The 18,825-nt window shown below is 37.0% G+C and overlaps 1 protein-coding gene across 1 annotated transcript in view; it reads right to left on the bottom strand.

The window, feature by feature from the left end:
* Window positions 1–6,052: 6,052 nt before the first annotated feature.
* The window catches only part of Dsel (dermatan sulfate epimerase like), a 36,337-nt gene continuing 23,564 nt past the window's right edge, over window positions 6,053–18,825 (bottom strand). The window contains exons 3-4 of the transcript XR_009057121.1: window positions 9,082–9,233; window positions 6,053–6,462 (exon numbers count right to left, since the gene is read on the bottom strand). The gene's annotated coding sequence lies outside the window, so the exon portion shown is untranslated. The remainder of the gene's footprint in view (window positions 6,463–9,081; window positions 9,234–18,825) is intronic.

Raw genomic sequence — 18,825 nt, 5'->3', positions numbered from 1 at the left:
ACTTTGCCTCCAGTCATTTTCTCTGCATGTTTTGGGAGTTGGTATATGGTTTCTCAGCTTGTTGCTCCTGCTGCCATACATGGACTATGTTATGAAGCTTTCTTTTCCCCGATAGTTTCATCTATCTTCAATAAAAATCCAAAATGAACATTTTCAACTGTAAGTTGCTTTTGGTTATAACATTATACCACAACAACAATAAAGTAATAAATACATTGATTTCTATAGGAGAATTAAAAGAAGCAAGATATTATTTATACAGTAAGATTAGTTTGTGCAACTTATGTTTTGAAAAATGTCACTAGCTTTCTGAATTGGGTAATTTTTCCCTAAAGTAAAAACAAAACTCTAAAGATTAAGAAAGGGAAGCTTTGCAAGAATATGTGGAAAGAGCAAATGTGTTTGTTGGGGAGTTTGGGAGTAAAGAGGAGAATTAGCCCAAAGTAAAGCATATGAAACCCCATATAGAAACATATTGCCTTCTTTGTGGTAGATAGCTTTAATTATCAACTTTATACAACCAATAATTAACTGAGTAGAGTGACTTGATGAAAGACTGTATACACAGCCTTATCCTATGAATATGTCTCTTGGGGACTATCTAAATTAATGTGAAAAGACTCAATCTTCTATAGGCAACACTATTCACCAGTCAAGGAATCCTGAACTGTATAAAAGTAGAGAAATTGAGTAAGCAAGCAAACATGCACACATTTATTTTTAACTGATCCTGACTGTGAATATGATATGACTAGCTGCTTTAACCTCATGCCTCTGTGACTTCCATGAAATGAAAGGACAACATCCTGGGATTCTAAGCAAAAGAAATTCTTTCTCTCCTACGTCACTTTTTTACTTATTTCTTTATCTCGGCAACACACACACACAAAAATTATAGTAGTAAACTAATTTTTAAAAAGAGTATTAAATTGAAGGAAATTTTCTAGAAGAAAAAAAACCAATAAAAGAACAGGTGTTGCCGGGTGGTGGTGGCGCACGCCTTTAATCCCAACACTCGGGAGGCAGAGGCAGGCAGATATCTCTGAGTTTGAGGCCAGGCTGGTCTACAAGAGCTAGTTCCAGGAACCAAAAAGCTACAGAGAAACCCTGTCTCGAAAATCCAAAAAAAAAAAAAAAAAAAAAAAAAAACAACAACAACAAAAAACAGGTGTTTAGGGTATAGTAAGAGAAGGATTAAAGAAAAACACTTTTATTGACATCTGAAAGGCAATTCATATAATTCTCAATGTTATTTCACACATATTAGTTTATTTTTATTCCAGACTATAGTTATAACCTAGAGTTTAAAATAAATTATTTTTGTGTGTGTGCATATGTTTATTAGTTCAGATGCCTACAGAAGTCCAAAAAGTAGAAGAGGTTGTTGTATTCCCTGGAGGTGGAGTTACAGATTTTTATGAGGTCATTCATGTGGGTTATGGTAACTACTTTAAGAAAGCATGTGTTTTTAATCACTGACACATTTCTTTAGACATAGCCCACACTTCTATAGAGAGGATGCCTAGGTTTTGAAGTGTTTTAGGATAACTGGGGAGAAACAGACCTATTGCCTAGTAAATACCAGAAAGTCAAATGTGAACAAATGAAGCATGAGTTGCTAATTCAAGAAAATACCACAGACTGGTACTTATACATAGCATAGATTTGTTTTTCTGAATTCTGGAGTCAGATCTATCCAAAAATGGGGTACTAATTGCATCATTGATATCTTGTTTTCTGCCCTAAGATGATTATTTTCATAAACATCTACACAATAAAGTTTGTATACATGTATATACACACAGTTTGTGTGTGTGTGCATATACATGTGTGTGTGAGAGAAAGACAGAGAGAGAGAGAGAGAGAGAGAGAGAGAGAGAGAGAGAGAGAGAGAGAGAGAGAAAGATGCCATTTCATGGCAGAGATACTCTACCATGAATGATAAAGTGATTGAAATGAACTCTATCTGAATTACTTGCAGTTTGTACACCATAATCTTTTAGACTCAGTGGGCTGGAATGGAGTTGTAGAATTTAGAAGTATTGGCATTCTGGGCTACATTATAATATTTCATTGTGGTTTGGGGCTGATTGTGAGTTACAATTAGTTTAACAGCAACATGAACAGTGCCCACTAAAGGCCTATAGTACCCTATCTACCCCACATCAATTGTAATAATTAAACACTTTTTAATATTATGTGAAATGCATCCCAGGTGGCAAAAGTACTCCAAGCATGGAAAACACAAGACTGTTGGGACTGTTGAAAAAACAGAACATTTGGAAGTGACTTGAAAAATCAAAAAAAAAAAGAAAAAAAATCTGTGACACCTTTGAAATTTCATTTTTTTCCACAGAATAAGCAAAATTTTCTGTAAGATAATGTAAAGTCCATAGATTTTCTCTCACATAAAACTTTGACTTGAGAGACAACAAACTTTACCGGAACAGGTACAGGGCAGTAATCACTGAGCGAGTAAGCAAGAGCCGGAGAATGCTGAGGGTCTGGATGTGAATCTGGGACTTTCACGGGAGTAGATCTAAGTCAGGATCCTTGTGGGTCTGGGTGTGAGTCTTGGATCCCTGAGGAACTAGGCCTGAGCATGACCTCTGCCAGTCTGGGCATGAATCTGGGACTTCCGAAGGAGTAGGCAGGAACCAGAGATCTCTGTGTGTCCAGGCATAAGTCTAGGACCTCAGAGGGAGTAGGTCTGATCCAGGACCTCTGCAGTTCTGGATGCACCCAAACCTGGGAACTCCAAGGCAGTAGACCAGAACAAGAGACCTTTGCAGGACCAACTCCAAATCAGGGATTTCTGCAGGAGGAGATCCAGATCAAGATTTATAGAAATAAGTCAAATACAGTACCTAGGCCAAAGTAGGCCTGAGACAGCAAACTCCAAGGGAGAAGAGCACAGCCCAAGAGCACTGAGCTATCCAGGAACACCAAGTAACTGATGGGGTAACTAGAACTGTGGCACTGACTCTATGAGAAACAACCACCTGAGCTTTGGATTCACTGGCAACTAGAAGATTAATCAACAAAATCTCAGACAGCCCACAACCACACCTATTAGAGGAAAAGATGAGTAGATGCAACACCATAAAGAGCAACACAACACCAGTAAAATCTAAAGACCCTACAAGAAGACTTGAACAACCAAATATAGATGAAGCAGAAGAAAATGACCTAAAACATAACTTCAAGGGAATGTTTGAAACTCTTAAAGAAAAAAGAGAAATTCCCTCAAAGAAATGGAGGAAAAGACAAACAAAAAATTTGAAAGACACCAGCAAATCCCTTAAAGAAAACCAAGAAAAATCAATCATATGAAAGAAACTATTCAAGACTTAGAAATTGAAATAGAAACAATAAAGAAACCACAAGCTGACCAAATTATAGAAACAGAAATCATGAGAAAACAATCAGGAGCCACAAAAGCAACGCTGAACAACAGAATACAAGAGATGGAAGAGAGAATATCATGTGCTGAAGATACAATAGAGGAAATATTCTCATCAGTTAAACAAAACATTACATCTATAAAAGCTTAACTCAAAATATCTGGGAAATGTGAAACACCATAAAAAGGCCAAATCTAAGTATAATAGGTATAGAAGAACAATAAAAAGTTCAACTCAAAAGCACAGAAAATACATTTAACAAAATCATAGAAGAAAATGTTCCCAACCTAAAGAAAGATGCCTATACAAGAAGCTTACAGAACACCAAATAGACTAGATTTTAAAAAAAGTCCTCTTGCCACATAATAATCAAAACACTAAACATACAGAGTAAAGAAAGAATATTAAGGGCCGCAATGGAAAAAGGCCAAGTAACATATAAATATAGACATATCAGAATTACACATGACTTCACATTGGAAACAATGAAAGCCAAAGGTCATTTTCAAACATTATGCAGACATTAAGAGACCGTGGATGCCAGCCCAGACTACTATACCCAGCAAACCTTTCAATCACCAAAGAAAGATAAAACAAGATATTCCATGACAAAACTAGATTTCACCAATACCTAGCCACGAACTAAACCCTACACAAAATACTAGAAGGAAAACTTCAACCCAAGGAAGTTGGCTACACCAACAAAACTACAGAAAATTGGTGGTGGTCTCATAGCAGCAAATCCCAAAGAAGAGAATAATGTACAAATTAACATCACCAACAAATATATTAACAGGAGATAGCAATCAATGTTCATTAATATCCCTTAATATACATGGACTCAACTCACCTATAAAGGTACAGGCTAACAAATTGGATACAAAAACTGAATCCATTTTTCTTGTGCATACAAGAAACATATCTCAACCTCAAAGATAGACATCATCTCAGAGTAAAGGGTTGGGAAAAATTATTCCAATAAAATGGACCTAAGAAACAAGTGGGTGTAGTTACCCTAATATCTAACAAAATAGACTTTGAGCTAAAACCAATCAAAAAAGATAAAGAAGGTCATTTAATACTAGTCAAAGAAAAAATCCATTATGAGGAAATCTCAATACTGAACAGCTATGCCCCAAATACAAGGGCACCATCATTTCTAAAAGAAACACTTCTAAAGCTTAAATCATACATCAAACATCACACACTAAACCACTCAACAGGGTAGTCAGATAATAATGAACAGAAAAATAAGGGAACTAACAGAGGTTATGACTCAAATCGAATTAACAGCCATCTATATAACATTCCATCAATACAGAAAAGAATATATTTTCTTCTCAGCACCTCTTGGAACCTTCTCAAAAATTGACAACATACTCATTTACAAAAAAAATTAACAAATACAGAAAAAAAGGAATGACCCAATATACCCAATGAGATCACCATGGTTTAAAACTAGAAGTCAACAGCAATACTAATTCCAGAAAACCCATAAACACAAGGAAATTAAACAATGCTCACCTAAATCATCAAAGGGTCAAGGAAGAAATAAAGGGATAAATTAAAGACCAACTAAAATTCAATGAAAATGACCACAAAACATACTTAAATTTATGGGACAAAATGAAAGCAATGTTAAGAGGAAAGTTCATAGCACTAAATGCCTACATAAAGAAGCTGGGTAAATACCATATGAGTGAATTAATGGAACACTTGAAAACTTTAGAACGAAAAGAAGCAAACTTATCTAAGAGAACTAAATGGCAAAATAATCAAATTGAGAGTTGAAATCAACACAATAGAAACAAAGAAAACAATACAAGGAATCAATGAGAAAAAGAGTTGGTTCTTTGAGAAAATCAACAAAATAGACAAACCTTTATCCAAACTAACCAAAAGGCAGAGAGAGAATATCCAAATTAACTAAATCAGCAATGAAAAGTGGGACATAATAATAGACATGGAGGAAATACAGAGAATCATTAGGTCATATTTCGAAAACCTGTACTCCACAGTATTGTAAGACTTCACAATTGCCACACATAGCATAAATATTTCAGAGAAACTCTAACAAAACAAGTGGAAGACTTGTATGGCAAGAACTTTAAATATTTAAAGAAAGACATTGAAGAAGACTCCAGGAAGTGGAAAATATCCCATGCTCTTGGGTAGGCAAAATTAACATAGTAAAATAACAAACTTACCAAAAGCAATCTACAGATTCAATGCAATGCCGAGAAAAATCCCAGCAAAATTCTTCACAGACCTTGAAACAATGGTACTCAGCTTCATATAGAAAAGCAAAAAATTCAGGATAGTCATAACCATTCTGGGCAATAAAAAAAAATTTCTGGAGGCATCACAACCCCTGACTTCAAACTGTACTACAGAGCTACAGTACTGAAAACTGCCTGGTATTGGCATAAGTACAGACAAGAAGACCAACGAAACAAAACAGAAAACCTGGATATTTATCCATACATATTCGAACACCTGATTTTTGACAAGGAATTTTTATTTTCTTTTTCTTATCTTAACTAACATTTTTTTATTTTATTTTATTTTTCCATTCAAAAATTTATACTTCCTCCCCTCCTCCCATTCCCCTCCCGCTCCCCCACTCACCTTCCTCTCTCCCTCTCCCTCCTTAAGATAGGGCAGGGAAACCTGCCCTGTGGGAAGTCCAAGGCCCTCCGCCCTACATCCAGGCCCAGGAAGCTTTGCATCCAAATAGACTAGAGTCGCAAAACGCCATTACATGCAGTAGAAACAAGTCCCAGTGCCTTTATCAATGGCTTCTCAGTCAGCCCCCATTTTCAGCCACATTCAAAGAGTTCAGTTTGATCACATGCTCATTCAGTCTCGGTCCAGCAGGATTTGGTGAGCTCCCATAAAAACAGGCACACTGCCTCAGTGGGTGGACCAACCCATCGTGGTCCAGAATTCCTTGCTCATCTTCTCCCTCTTTCTGCTCTTCAACTGGACCTTGGGGGCTCAGTCCATTGCTTTGATGAGGGTCTCTGTCTCTATCTCCATCAGTCCCCAGATGAAGATTCTATGGCGATATTCGAGATAATCATCAGTGTGATAGTGGGGCAAGGCCAGTTCAGGGACCCTCTATTCTGCTGCCCAAGGACCTAGCTGGGGACATCCCTGTGGACACCTGGGATGCCCTCTAGAGCCAAGTCTCTTGCCAACCCTAAAATGGCTTCGTTAATGTAGATACTTCTTCCCGGCTCCTATATCCACCCTTCCTCCATCTCCACCCTCCCACTCCCCCAAGCTCTCTCCAGTCTTTCCTTTCATCCTTCTCTCTCCCCCTCTCCCCTTCCCCCAATCCCACCACCCTACCCCTACCCTCATGCTCCCAAATTTTGCCTGGGTATCTTGTTTGCTTCCCATGTCCAGGAAGATCTATATATGTTTTTCTTTGGGTTCATCTTGTTATTTGGCTTCTCTAGGCTTACAAACTATAGGCTTAATGTCCTTTGTTTATGGCTAGAGTCCACCAATGAGTGAGTATATACCATATTCATCTCTTTGGGTCTGAGTTACCTCACTCAGGATGGTGTTTTCTATTTCCATCCATTTGCATGCAAAATTCAAAATGTCATTATTTTTTACTGCTGAGTAGTACTCTAATTTGTATATATTCCTACTTTCTTTATCCATTCTTCCATCTAGGTTGTTTCCAGGATCCGACAATTACAAATAATGCTGCTATGAACATAGTTGTACAAATGCTTTTGTAGTATGATTGGACATCTCTTGGGTATATTCCCAAGAGTGATATTGCTGGATCCTGAGGTAGATTGATTCCCAATTTCCTGAGAAATCACCACACTATTTTCCAAAGTGGTTGCACAAGTTTGCATTCCACCAGCAATGGATGAGTGTTCCCCTTACTCTACTCCACATCCTCTCCAGCAAAGGCTATTATTGGTGGTTTTGATTTAGCCATTCTGACAGGTGTAAGATGGCATCTCAAAGTTGTTTTGATTTGCATTTCCCAAATCACTAAGGAGATTGAACATGACCTTAAGAATTGAATTGTTCTGAGAGCTATCTTCTCATATCTTGTATTCCTCTCTAGGACTGGGATTAAAGGTGTGCAGCACTACTGCTCAGTTTCTATGGCAAACTAGTGTGGCTATTGTGATTGAAGTGTGTGTTACCACTACCTAGTTTCTAAGGCTGACCAGTGGAGCTGTTTTACTCTCAGATCTTCAGGCAAGCTTTATTTATTAAAATACAATTGATATATCACTAGAATAACTATCTAATCTTCAACCCCATCAGAGAAACAAGAAAGACATAGTATTAAGTGAGAAAACCGGAAGTGCAGAGCAAATTCAAAAACTATAAATCAACAGAGACATTTGGCTGCCTGGAAAGTCACCCCAATGTTCCTCTGCAATGTTGGGCATCTACATTCAGCTTATAGGCCTAGAATATTTGATAAAACTGTTCTGTGAAGGAGGAATTTTAAAGGACTTTGTCTTAGCAAAGTTTAGCAGTAGCCTTTTTTGTGTGTTCTGATTGTTTATCATTTGGTCAACAGTCAAGGAAAGGGCAGTTTTTATTCCAGTGGATAAATTTGTCACAGATTAAAAACAAATTCAATATTGAGGCTCATTAATGCCAATCATCCTCGTTAGAAGAAAATTTGTGCTTCCAACAACAGATATGTATCACTGTAATAAAAAGCCTAATATTATTAAAATATATTAAATGTCCATAATCTGTAGTTATTGAAATTGTCTGAAGATCATCTACATAGATTATACACACACACACATATGTATAATGTAACAAAATAACCTCTTAAACAAGAGTAGAAAGATATATAAAGGATGCACTAACAAAAATAATCCTAAACTTGTGTCAATATACAAAAGTCCATACCAATGTAAAATATCTGAGAATAGTGTTTGCTCAAAAGTAGACTCAACAATCCACCCTTTTATCCCATCTTTTTAATATTATAACCCCTACTTTGCCCTTCAGACAGTGAACCCTGAATTTAATCTTTGTTCAGTTATTCTCCTGACCAAGTTGCAATCAAGCCCACTAAATGATGACAGACATCCACTGAATAGCCAAAAACCACTGACCCCCACATCTTGGAAATGTGAGTGTAATAGTTTTAAAATAATTTCCTATTGCCTGCAGGTGATAGCATCAATATGGAAAACCTGAAAAAAATTGAAATAAAGATCAAGTTCTGGGAGAGCTAACTGTTGTCCAGTGTCTGTGTGTTTGGAAAGTGCAAATCTTTTCTGAAGTCCTGTCTATGAGGCTGGGCCATCTCAAATAGCAGGTTTGTAGTTGATTTAGAAGCAGAATTTTGAGGAAACTACAATAGTGCCATTCTCAGTGGCTTTATTACCTGGGCTACTTGTTATCAGTGTCTATTTCTTTGTCTTTATTTTGTTTTGTTTTGCTTTGCTTTGTTTTGTTTTTGAAAAAAAATTAAAGGTAACAAATATTTGTATTATCACAAGTACAGAATGTGGAATGTGCACAAGTCAGTTGCAGATGATACTTTTGTTTTATGTTTGAGCAGGTAAATGGCATCTTTTAACTTATAAGTTTGAACTGTATAACCAAAGCTCTATTCACAGCATATGAATGAATTACATATTATAATGTGTCATGAGGAATATGTACTCACCAAGATTTATGTCTCATCCAGTGTCAGAGCTGTTTCCAAGAAGAGGAATCAACATACACATAGCCTGTCCTGTAGTTGTTATGTCTTACTTCTTCATATTTGTTGCCAAGATCATCAGGAGGTCTCTGCTGGTCAAACCTGATCCCTAAAAACTTTGAAGGAATACATAGCTTTTTGTGTCCTGTGGAAACAAAGGCACCTCGCCCCGAATGAAACACATTTACCAACTTCCATGCTGAAGCCATGATGTCTCTTAACCATATAGGCTGGATTATTTAGCAGTCTCTTCCATAACTCAAAGTTTATCAGCTGCAGCTCTTCATTCATTACTTAAAAAATTAAAAGTCAACAAAATATCATAGAGGATCCAGATGCACTGTGTATTTCCAATACTTATGTGACTTTTTACATTACTTCACTCTTTATTTTATTATTTTCAAACTAGTTTATGATTGTCCATATCCATTTTTTTTACTGTATCTTTTTTAAGTTTTTTTTTCAGTCTGAACCACTTTATTATGCACCTGCAGCCTTCTGTGATTACATGAGTCAAATCTTACACCCACTGTGCATCTCCACACATAGTGCTAGCTGGTTCAAGCCTGAAGGCAAAGGCCCAGAGCTATGTCTCTGTATGTTGTGGTCTTCCTGAGTGTTGGAGGGACTAGGAAGCTTTGTCTGGCACTGTGTGTGTGTCTGAAACATTTTTTTTGAAAAAAGCTTTCTAGGGTCCTATGTGGAAATACATATTTTTCCCACATTGGATACCATATGTAACATTTACCTAAATTGGACTAGTATTAATAAAACTCAGCAGTCAGAAATAGAGATAAGAACCTGACCAATTCAAGGAAAAATAAGGGGCAGTTGGATGACCCTATTCTCCATGTTTTCCAGATCAAAAAGCCCCAGAAGTCTCCCTCTGTTTCTCTTTCTTTCTTTTAGTCTCTCTCTATTCAAGTTCCTCAGACCACCCACATCTCTATGGTTAGTCCTGGTAAGCAAATCACTGATTCCATTTTTAATTCAAGGTGGGTTTATTGGGATCATGGAGTGGTGTAGTGATGGGGCGAGCAGGCCTGCTTTTTGTCCCAGCTCCCGCATGGTTAGCTTTACAGCTGATATAACAACACACAAATTATATTCATTTAAACACTACTTGGCCCATTATCTCTAGGCTCTTACTGGCTAACTCTCACATCTTGATTAACCCCTTTCTATTAATATGTGTAGCACCAGGAGGTGGTGGCTTATCGGAAAGATTCTAACCTGCTTCCATCTTGGAGAGGAGAGCTATGACATCTGACTCATTGCCTTCTTCTTCCCAGCATTCTGCTCTGTCTACTTTGCCCACCTAATTTTCTGCCCTATTAAAAGGCCAAAGCAGTCTCTTTATTAACCAATGAAAGTAACACATAGACAGGTAACCCTCCTACATTATTTTCCCTTTTTCTGTTTAAACAAAAAATGCTTTCACTTTAACATAGTAAAATTACATATAGCAAAACAGTTATAAAGCAAGAATTAGTCACAATATTTATATCTATTTTATCTTTTATCATAACCAAGAAAAACTATAACTTCATTCTTCAACTTCATGAAAGACTCCAGAAGGATATAATATTACCTAAGTAAACAAGAAATAAGCAACTTCCAAACTCTAGAAATGACAGAGACATCTCACTGCCTGGACAGTCACCCAAAGTTCTTTTGTACAGTTGGGACATCCATGTTCAGCCTACAGGCCCATAGTTTCCAGCAGACATTTCCATGAAGCAGGAAATTCCAAAGACAGTTCAATCACTTTCTTTTGTGCCCTGCAGAATGTCTCGCAGACTCTTTCATGAGTCAGGAATCCCAAAGGACCATCTCACCTTTAGGCAAGTTCAGCAGTCCTCTCTGCGGGTTCTTCGTGTCCAGTTCATGCATCACTCCAGGAAAGAACAGTTTCTTGACCAAATGTCTAACCAACTCCACAAGGAGCCTCTTTGATGTCCATCTTCCTCTTGAAGTAGATTGGTGCTGCCAGGAGCAGACATGTCTCATTGTCATGAAAACCCCAAGTTATTAAAACATTAAATGTCATATTCTGTAGTCTTTGAAAGATATGAAGAATGTCTATCTAACTGAAATATATCTCTATATATCTAGAAAATCTAACATGACTACAAACTTGATTATTATTGATGATTATCCATTAACAACCTATATACAATACATTTTTAAATGAACTACACAATCACAATACCTTAGTCAAGGTCAGAAATTATATATATATATATATATATATATATATATATATATATATACATATACATTTAACAAAATTGACCTTAAATTTATATCAATAGAGTAAAATTTATACCAATGTAAATTATTCATATCTATATCATTTTCCCCTTTAAATGTAAAAAAACATTTATAAACAATATTTGAGAATATGGGCATAGTTTTTTCTCTCCAAACTGCTTCATGCTGAATGGGGGCACTGTTATTTAGGTCTTTCATGGTATAAACTGTGTGCTAGGTACATCTCAGTCACCAATTGAGTGAAGTAATTTTTTGAGAGTGTTCACTGCAACCTTTCAGGAGAGCATGGTCTATCATACCATATTGGGATAAAAGCAATCCACAGGGTCTCATCCTCTGTGAAAACAAAAGAAGAAACTCTTTTCTAAAGCATGATATCCTTAGATCCAAATTTTGAAGTCAAGATACCTTTAGAACATACATGTTGGATCAGCTTAGCAACCAACACAGTGAAATGTCTCTCTGTATTTAGCTCCTTCACAGTCAAAAAGTTCAAAGAAAATACAATATACAGAATCCAAACTCTCTGTGAATTTTCTATTTTTACGTGGCTTATTTTTAACTTTTTAATATATAACTATCTGTATTCTGTTTCTTTAAAGACTTTACCCTTTTTTAAGGAATTAACTTTATTTTCTATATTCTTTTTTTCTCTCTTAAGCCTACGTTATGTGTAACACTATGACCCATTTAGAGGTCTTTTATGTCTGAATCTGTCCTGTTGCATAGTCTGTTTTCTAAGCTGTGACATTCCTAGGTCAAAAACAGGTACTGCTGGCTTGCCCTGCCAAGTCCAACATTGTGGAGCTGCTTGTGACTGAATCAGTTGCGCCTCTGAACTGAAGAGCAGCGGGCTGCTCTGGATATTGACTCCACATCTCTCCAATTTCAAAATGGTGGATGTACCATTTTCTGCTAGCTCTGGGGTCACCAGGTAGGTGCTGCACTCAGCAGTTTAATTCTGAGACTGAGCATGCAGCACAGAAACTCTTTTCATCCAAGTTACAGCTAAATCTGACACGCAGAGTACTGCACAGCCTGGAAACATCTCTCTGTATGGCTGCAGGAATCTGCCATGCTCTCCCGCCTGTCTAAGCCTGATTCTGCCATCTGTCCAGGTACAGGCGGGGAGCACTTAGCCATTGGCATGGTCTCAGAGTACTTTCTTTCTGATCCCAAGTGGGAACACAAACATCCAGTCCCATAAAAGCTATTGAAATGCTTTATAGTCAGAGTTCGCGCTGGTAGCACAGCCCAGGAAGCTGCATTTTAAAACTGTGCAGCTTTTTTCCTGCTGAGGCTGAGTCAGGAAAATTTCTCTGCAGCACACTCTAGTAAACAGCAAAAAGTTGTGTTAAACTCTCTCTCTCCTTTATTTTTAAGCCTCCTCATGTTTTTAAGTGGATTTAGTTACCATGTTGGGTGCCAATCTGTAGAAGGAATATTCATTTAAACACTGCTTGGCCCATTCTCTCTAGCCTCTTACTGGCTAACTCTCACATCTTGATTAACCCATCTCTACTAATGTGTGTGGCACCACGAGGTGGTGGGTTACCGGGAAGATACTAACCTGTGTTCATCTCGGAGAGGAGAGCTATGACGTCTGACTCATTGCCTTCTTCCTCCCAGCATTCTGTTCTGTCTACTCTGCCCATCTAATTTTCTGCCCTATTAAAAGGCCAAGGCAGTCTCTCTATTAACCAATGAAAGTAACACATATACAGATGATCCTCCTACATTGTAGTGGCAGTGTGAATAATTCTCCTGCAACACTTTGGTGCTGGATGAACATCAGATGATTCTTGCCTTCTTGATCCCAATTATTAAGAGTCCATCAAAATAATAGAGAAAGGCAAAAAATATTCCAGCCTAGGGATTTTATGTAGTCACTGGTACTTTTCATTATTTCCATTTTATTGTTCTTTAAGATCAAGTAGTATTTAACTTATGTTGTAAATCTAAGAACATACATTGACCTATCTTAGACATAAAATTATTTCTAAGAATCCTTTTTTTAATTATTGAAAAAGTTTCTGCCTCCTCCCCCCTCCCATTTCCCTCCCCCCACTCCTTTCCCTCTCCTTCTCCAGTCTGAAGAGCAGTCAGGGCTCCCTGCCCTGTGGGAAGTCCAAGGTCCTTCCCGCTCCATCCAGGTCTAGTAAGGTGAGCATCCAAATAGGCTAGGCTCCCACAAAGCCAGTGCATGCAGTAGGATCAAAACCCAGTGCCATTATCCTTGGCTTCTCATCAGCCTCTTTTTAAAAAGTTGACTCACTGTCCAGTCCTCCATAACACTGAATAATTAAGCTATCCTCAATATAACTTCACAACTATAGAAAAAAGTATAAAGAAACTAAAAAGCAAAACTGCCCCTCCAATGAAGTAGTACGATAAACAGCTATTATAAAATCCATTCCATGTTAAGATAAAGAAAATATGCCTCAGGAAGTTATTTTTTACAGAAATTTAAGTTCTAAAATCAAATTGAATTCCAAAATGCCAACATATATTAAATTATAAAGTTTAATATATAATTTATTGGCTTAGTCCTCTCATATTGAAAACTCAATTATTGAACAGAAGAAAGATAGATGAAAGGAATAGTTTTAAGATTTGTAGACAGTAGCAAAATAGAATTGATAGCTAATGAAATGAAAACAAAATCAGGAGGGATAATGGCTTTGACCATCTGGCATACTGTGTAGAATCCATGCCTGATTGCTATAGAACTCAAACCAATGTCTGGCACTTTTCATATCTTGTTGGTATAATTTCAGAGATTTTGAAACCTCTTGGGAGTAATTCCTTTACAATTAAAAAAGTATGGAGATTATAACTGAATGTGCAAATATAATTTGATTATCAGGTTTAAGTTCCTAAGACTTCTAATATAGAAACACACAGCTGTTAACATAGATATTATATTCCATTCTTGAACTGGATTTAAGTACACTTCTATATCACTTTTCTGTTTTGGTCATGTATTTACTTTCATGATTATGTGTCAAGTAATCAATTCTAAATCTGACGTCCAGGTTCTTGGATTTCAGTGGTGGAGTCAGCAAGGGCCAGGGAGTGAAAAAGAAAAGGTCAGAGATGAGTCAAAAGTTTTGACTCAAGTGATAGTGAGTCTGTAGACTGGTGGTTGGTAGGACACAGATTGGCTCTTCATAGTGACTGATTAGTAGGAGCAGTGGGAGAGTTCCTTTAAAAAAAGAAAAACCCAAACTTTGGAGGCAGGGAGAGAGAGTCTGACTTGGATTTTTTGAAACTCCAAAGCCACATCTGCTCCACCAAGGCTATACTTAATACTTCCTTAAATAGTTCCATGAATAGGGACCAAACAGTCAAATATATGAGTTTAGACAATCATTCTCCTGGCAACCATCATAGACATGTAATTGAAGATAAACAATGCTCTCATTCTCAGAGTGAACTAGAGCCATTCTAGGGAGAACCCAGGCATACATTCCTTAAAATTTGGAACTTCCACGAAAATCAACTGCAGATCTGGGTATTAGTTGTATTTCCTTGCCAGACTGCATACTCCTGGTAATGCTACACTTGCTTTCTCTTTAAGTAATTTTTAGAATATCAAGGATACTTCAGCATCCAACATATTTTTGTTATTTTGACAAAAAGAGAACCAGGAGTAAACACATCCATGTGTCATCAAAATTGGACACAAAACATTACTATAGGAAAAGACCTTCTTCCTGACACATTAATATACCAGAGAGGCCCAAGGCCAGAGAAAAGAACAGTCTTATATCCTAGTAGTACAAAGATGCAAGGGAAACCAATAAAATGAAGACTAGAACTGGAAGAAAAAAGAGGAAGGAGGCACCATAGTATGGATATATAATATGAGAAATGTAGTAGGAGCTGTGGGCCTCTTCCCACAGCCCGGCTCATGGCTGCCTAGCTAGCTTATGCCCCGAAATAACAACACATAAACTGTATTCTTTTAAACACTGCTTGACCCATTTCTATTCATGTGTGTAGCACCCCAAGGAGCCCTTACCGGGAAGATTCTAGCCTACGTCCATCCTGGGTCGGAGCTTCATCGCGTCTGCCAGGGAGTGGGGAGCATGGCATCTGTTTCTCAGAGGAGCTGCCTGCATCTGATCTCACTTCCTCTTCCTCCCAGCATTCTATTCTGTCTACTCCACCCACCTATGGGATGGCCTATCAAATGGGTCAAGCAGTTTCTTTATTTTTAACCAATGACCTTCCTCCATCAGAGAAAATGTACATTTTTAATATGGGAAAATAAAAAACAGTAAATACAACAAATAAATGAAACAAATAGATTATGTGAAATAACAATTTTAAAAAAGGATGAACAATACTTTGAGAAGGAAAGAAGGCATATGGGACAGGTTGCAGGGAGGAAAGGAAATTGGGAAAAGATGTAATGATATTATACTAATGTAAAAAAATCAATAAATATTGTCAATAGGTTCTAATTATTTGTATATGCTATATTTTTGTAATAGCACTCATTCACTTTTTGTCATTAACAATTTTGGAAGGCCTTTATTATATCTATATAACTGATGGTGAAAATTTCCAAAAATAAATAGTGCTTTTCTTTTTTTGTTAAAGAAAAACAGGGGCTGGAAAATTTGGTAGCTCCTACGTCAGAAAGGGACACTTTCAAAAAGAAACTTAATGAAGAGATGCCTGATATCAACCTCTGGCCTCTAGATGCATAAAGAATGTACTTGTGCCCCTACCCCCAGTAGGAATCAAAGAGGAATAAGCTTTGGAGAAACCAGGATTGTCAATCACAAGGGACCAGTTTCTTCACTAATTGATATCTAGTCACCTGAAATGCGAGGGTGAAAAGTGATCTATCAACCTTGTTATTCCTTGCTATTCCTTTCAGAGTAAGCTTCCACCTTAACTTCCTTAATATCCTGAGCATTTTTTAGCCATATGGTGAATAGAATACATCCCTTTGAAAGAGATCCATGTACTTTACATCCTCCAACAGTAGACTCTATCCATAATACAGATGCTTCTCTAGGCCCTAGCCTTAGCTCTCTTTATCAGTCAATAAAATTCATTCTTACTGTAAAGATCACAGACCACAAGTTCAGTTTTTAAGTGTGTAATAAAAGTAAACCCAAGGTCAGTCTCTGGAAGATTTCAACTCAATGCAAGATGGCCTCTAGTTTCATTCTTCATATATTGCAGATTCTCCCACCACTGTCTGTAGGATGAGAGGTTTGTGTGTGTAGGAGAGTGAACCAACATGCTGCTAATACAGACATACACAGACATAAGCACAAAGAAAGTCACTAAAATGCAGAAATATGTTGCTGTTCACAGACGAAAATTCATATGATATGTTGAAAACCAGGAGAAATATATGAAAAAGATGTTAAAGTTTTATAAAAACACAAAACAAAAACTGATATGTCTGGTTTATTACTGGGTTATCATACAATTAAAAAATAAGAACCCCCATCATATTAGAAAAACATAGTATCACATCTATAAGTTAATTTTTAGGAGTATTTTCCTGGTCAGTGTTTGTGTAGAAGTTCCATCACAAGCCCCCTCCCCTATGAGTTGCCTCAGTCTAGACTCCACTCTGAGAAAGCCTGCCAACTACGACCCTTCCCCAGAGATGCTCATGACCACTCCCACAGGTATTTAAACAGCACCCTAGAGAACAAACACATGATTTTCAGGTCTTTCTTCCTGGCTCCTCTCTGGGTGACTGGAAAGCCATCTAGTAATGTTGGTATCCATTAAACCTGGGCTTTTTCTAGTTCGGTTTGATTTGGTCAGATTTGGATTATTGCATTGGCAGAGAGGTTTATTGGAGTGCAAAAACTTCAGTCAGGAGTTTTAGCTTAGTAAGAAAATACTTGCTTAAAAAGTATTTTTTGGTGCCTGGCGGTGGTGGCGCACGCCTTTAATCCCAGCACTTGGGAGGCAGAGGCACGCGGATCTCTGTGAATTCGAGACCAGCCTGGTCTACAAGAGCTAGTTCCAGGACAGGCTCCAAAACCACAGAGAAACCCTGTCTCGAAAAACCAAAAAAAAAAAAAAAAGTATTTTTTGTCCTAACTCTTCAGTAAATAAAACCAATGAAAGTAAGATTTTTTTTTCCTTTTAAGACTAAACTTAAATTCCTGGGTAAGGGTTTACTTGCTTGCTTTTATGTCTAAATAAAATAATGTAGGGCTGTTGACATAGTTCAGTGACAGAGTGTTTGCTTATCAAGAACAAGATCCCATGTTCAATGGTCTGTACTACAAAAAGAAAAAAATTCTTAAAGTATCTACTAAATATTTGAGAAAATATAAAATGTTTTTTTCTTTTAACATACGTAGTTTTCTACTGAAATACATGTTTGTTCCAAATAAATGCCCTAAATTTGTACTGTGGATTAAATATTAACACATATTTGAGATTTGTTAGACTTTTCTACAAATCCAAAAGATGGGAGGAGAAAGACCACTGACCCAAAGAATCATGGGCCAAAACAAACAATTAATTAAAGCAAGCTTTTATATTCATGTACATGGGCTACAACCCTCCCCGCTTAAGATGGGGTTCAAGAGGTCAGCATTAGGTGTGATGAAGACAAGGTTTTTATAGCTCAGGTGTAAAGTGTTTCCAAACAGGGGATTTGGCTGGCAAAACAGGCAGGATTACAGCATCATAACATAAGCATAACAATTTAGTCCCTTCTGAAACAGGTTGCAACCTGGGCAAAACAAGGTGGTCATAAAACTTTTTGAAACAAAAGTCAGGTTGAAAGATAATTATAAACAACTTTTATAAATAAAGACATTTATATTGTTTACAAATAATGAAAGAGAGAATCATTTGTAGTTAAGGTTACAAATATGATATAGCCTAATCATGACGAAACAGGTTTAATCAAAAAAGGAATGAACCTAGTTTGTCTTTACTATAAGATAACTTTTAACTCTAAGATGGAGGCAGACAGGTTCTTCACAATATGTACTGATTTACAATCCTACTAATAAGTATGGACCTTCACTATAAAACTCACATCTATATATAATTTTGTTGAAATAAAATTTTTATGCTATTTTATTTAAAAAATAAATTTCAATTATTCATTAAAGCCCTTTTAATGTTAACAGATCAAGCATTACCTATCTTATATTCAAATTAACTATACATTAAATACTGGTACTCTTTTTCATTGATTTTATTAAGCTATGCGTTCTTCTCTGCTTGCTTCCCTTCTTCCCTCCCCTTCAACCCTCTCTCATGGTCCCCATGCTCCCAATTTATTCAGGACATCCTGCCTTTTCCTACTTCCCATGTAGATTAGATCTACATATATTTCTCTTGGGTCCTCATTGTTCTCTAGGTTCTCTGGGATTGTGACTTAAAGAAATGCTCAACATCCTCAGCCATTAGAGAAATCAAAACAACTCT

Source organism: Chionomys nivalis, chromosome 5 (genome assembly GCF_950005125.1).
Source record: "Chionomys nivalis chromosome 5, mChiNiv1.1, whole genome shotgun sequence".
Classification (NCBI taxonomy): domain Eukaryota; kingdom Metazoa; phylum Chordata; class Mammalia; order Rodentia; family Cricetidae; genus Chionomys; species Chionomys nivalis.
Note: the sequence above shows the minus strand (reverse complement) of the source record. Positions and strands in the feature narration are given on the sequence as shown.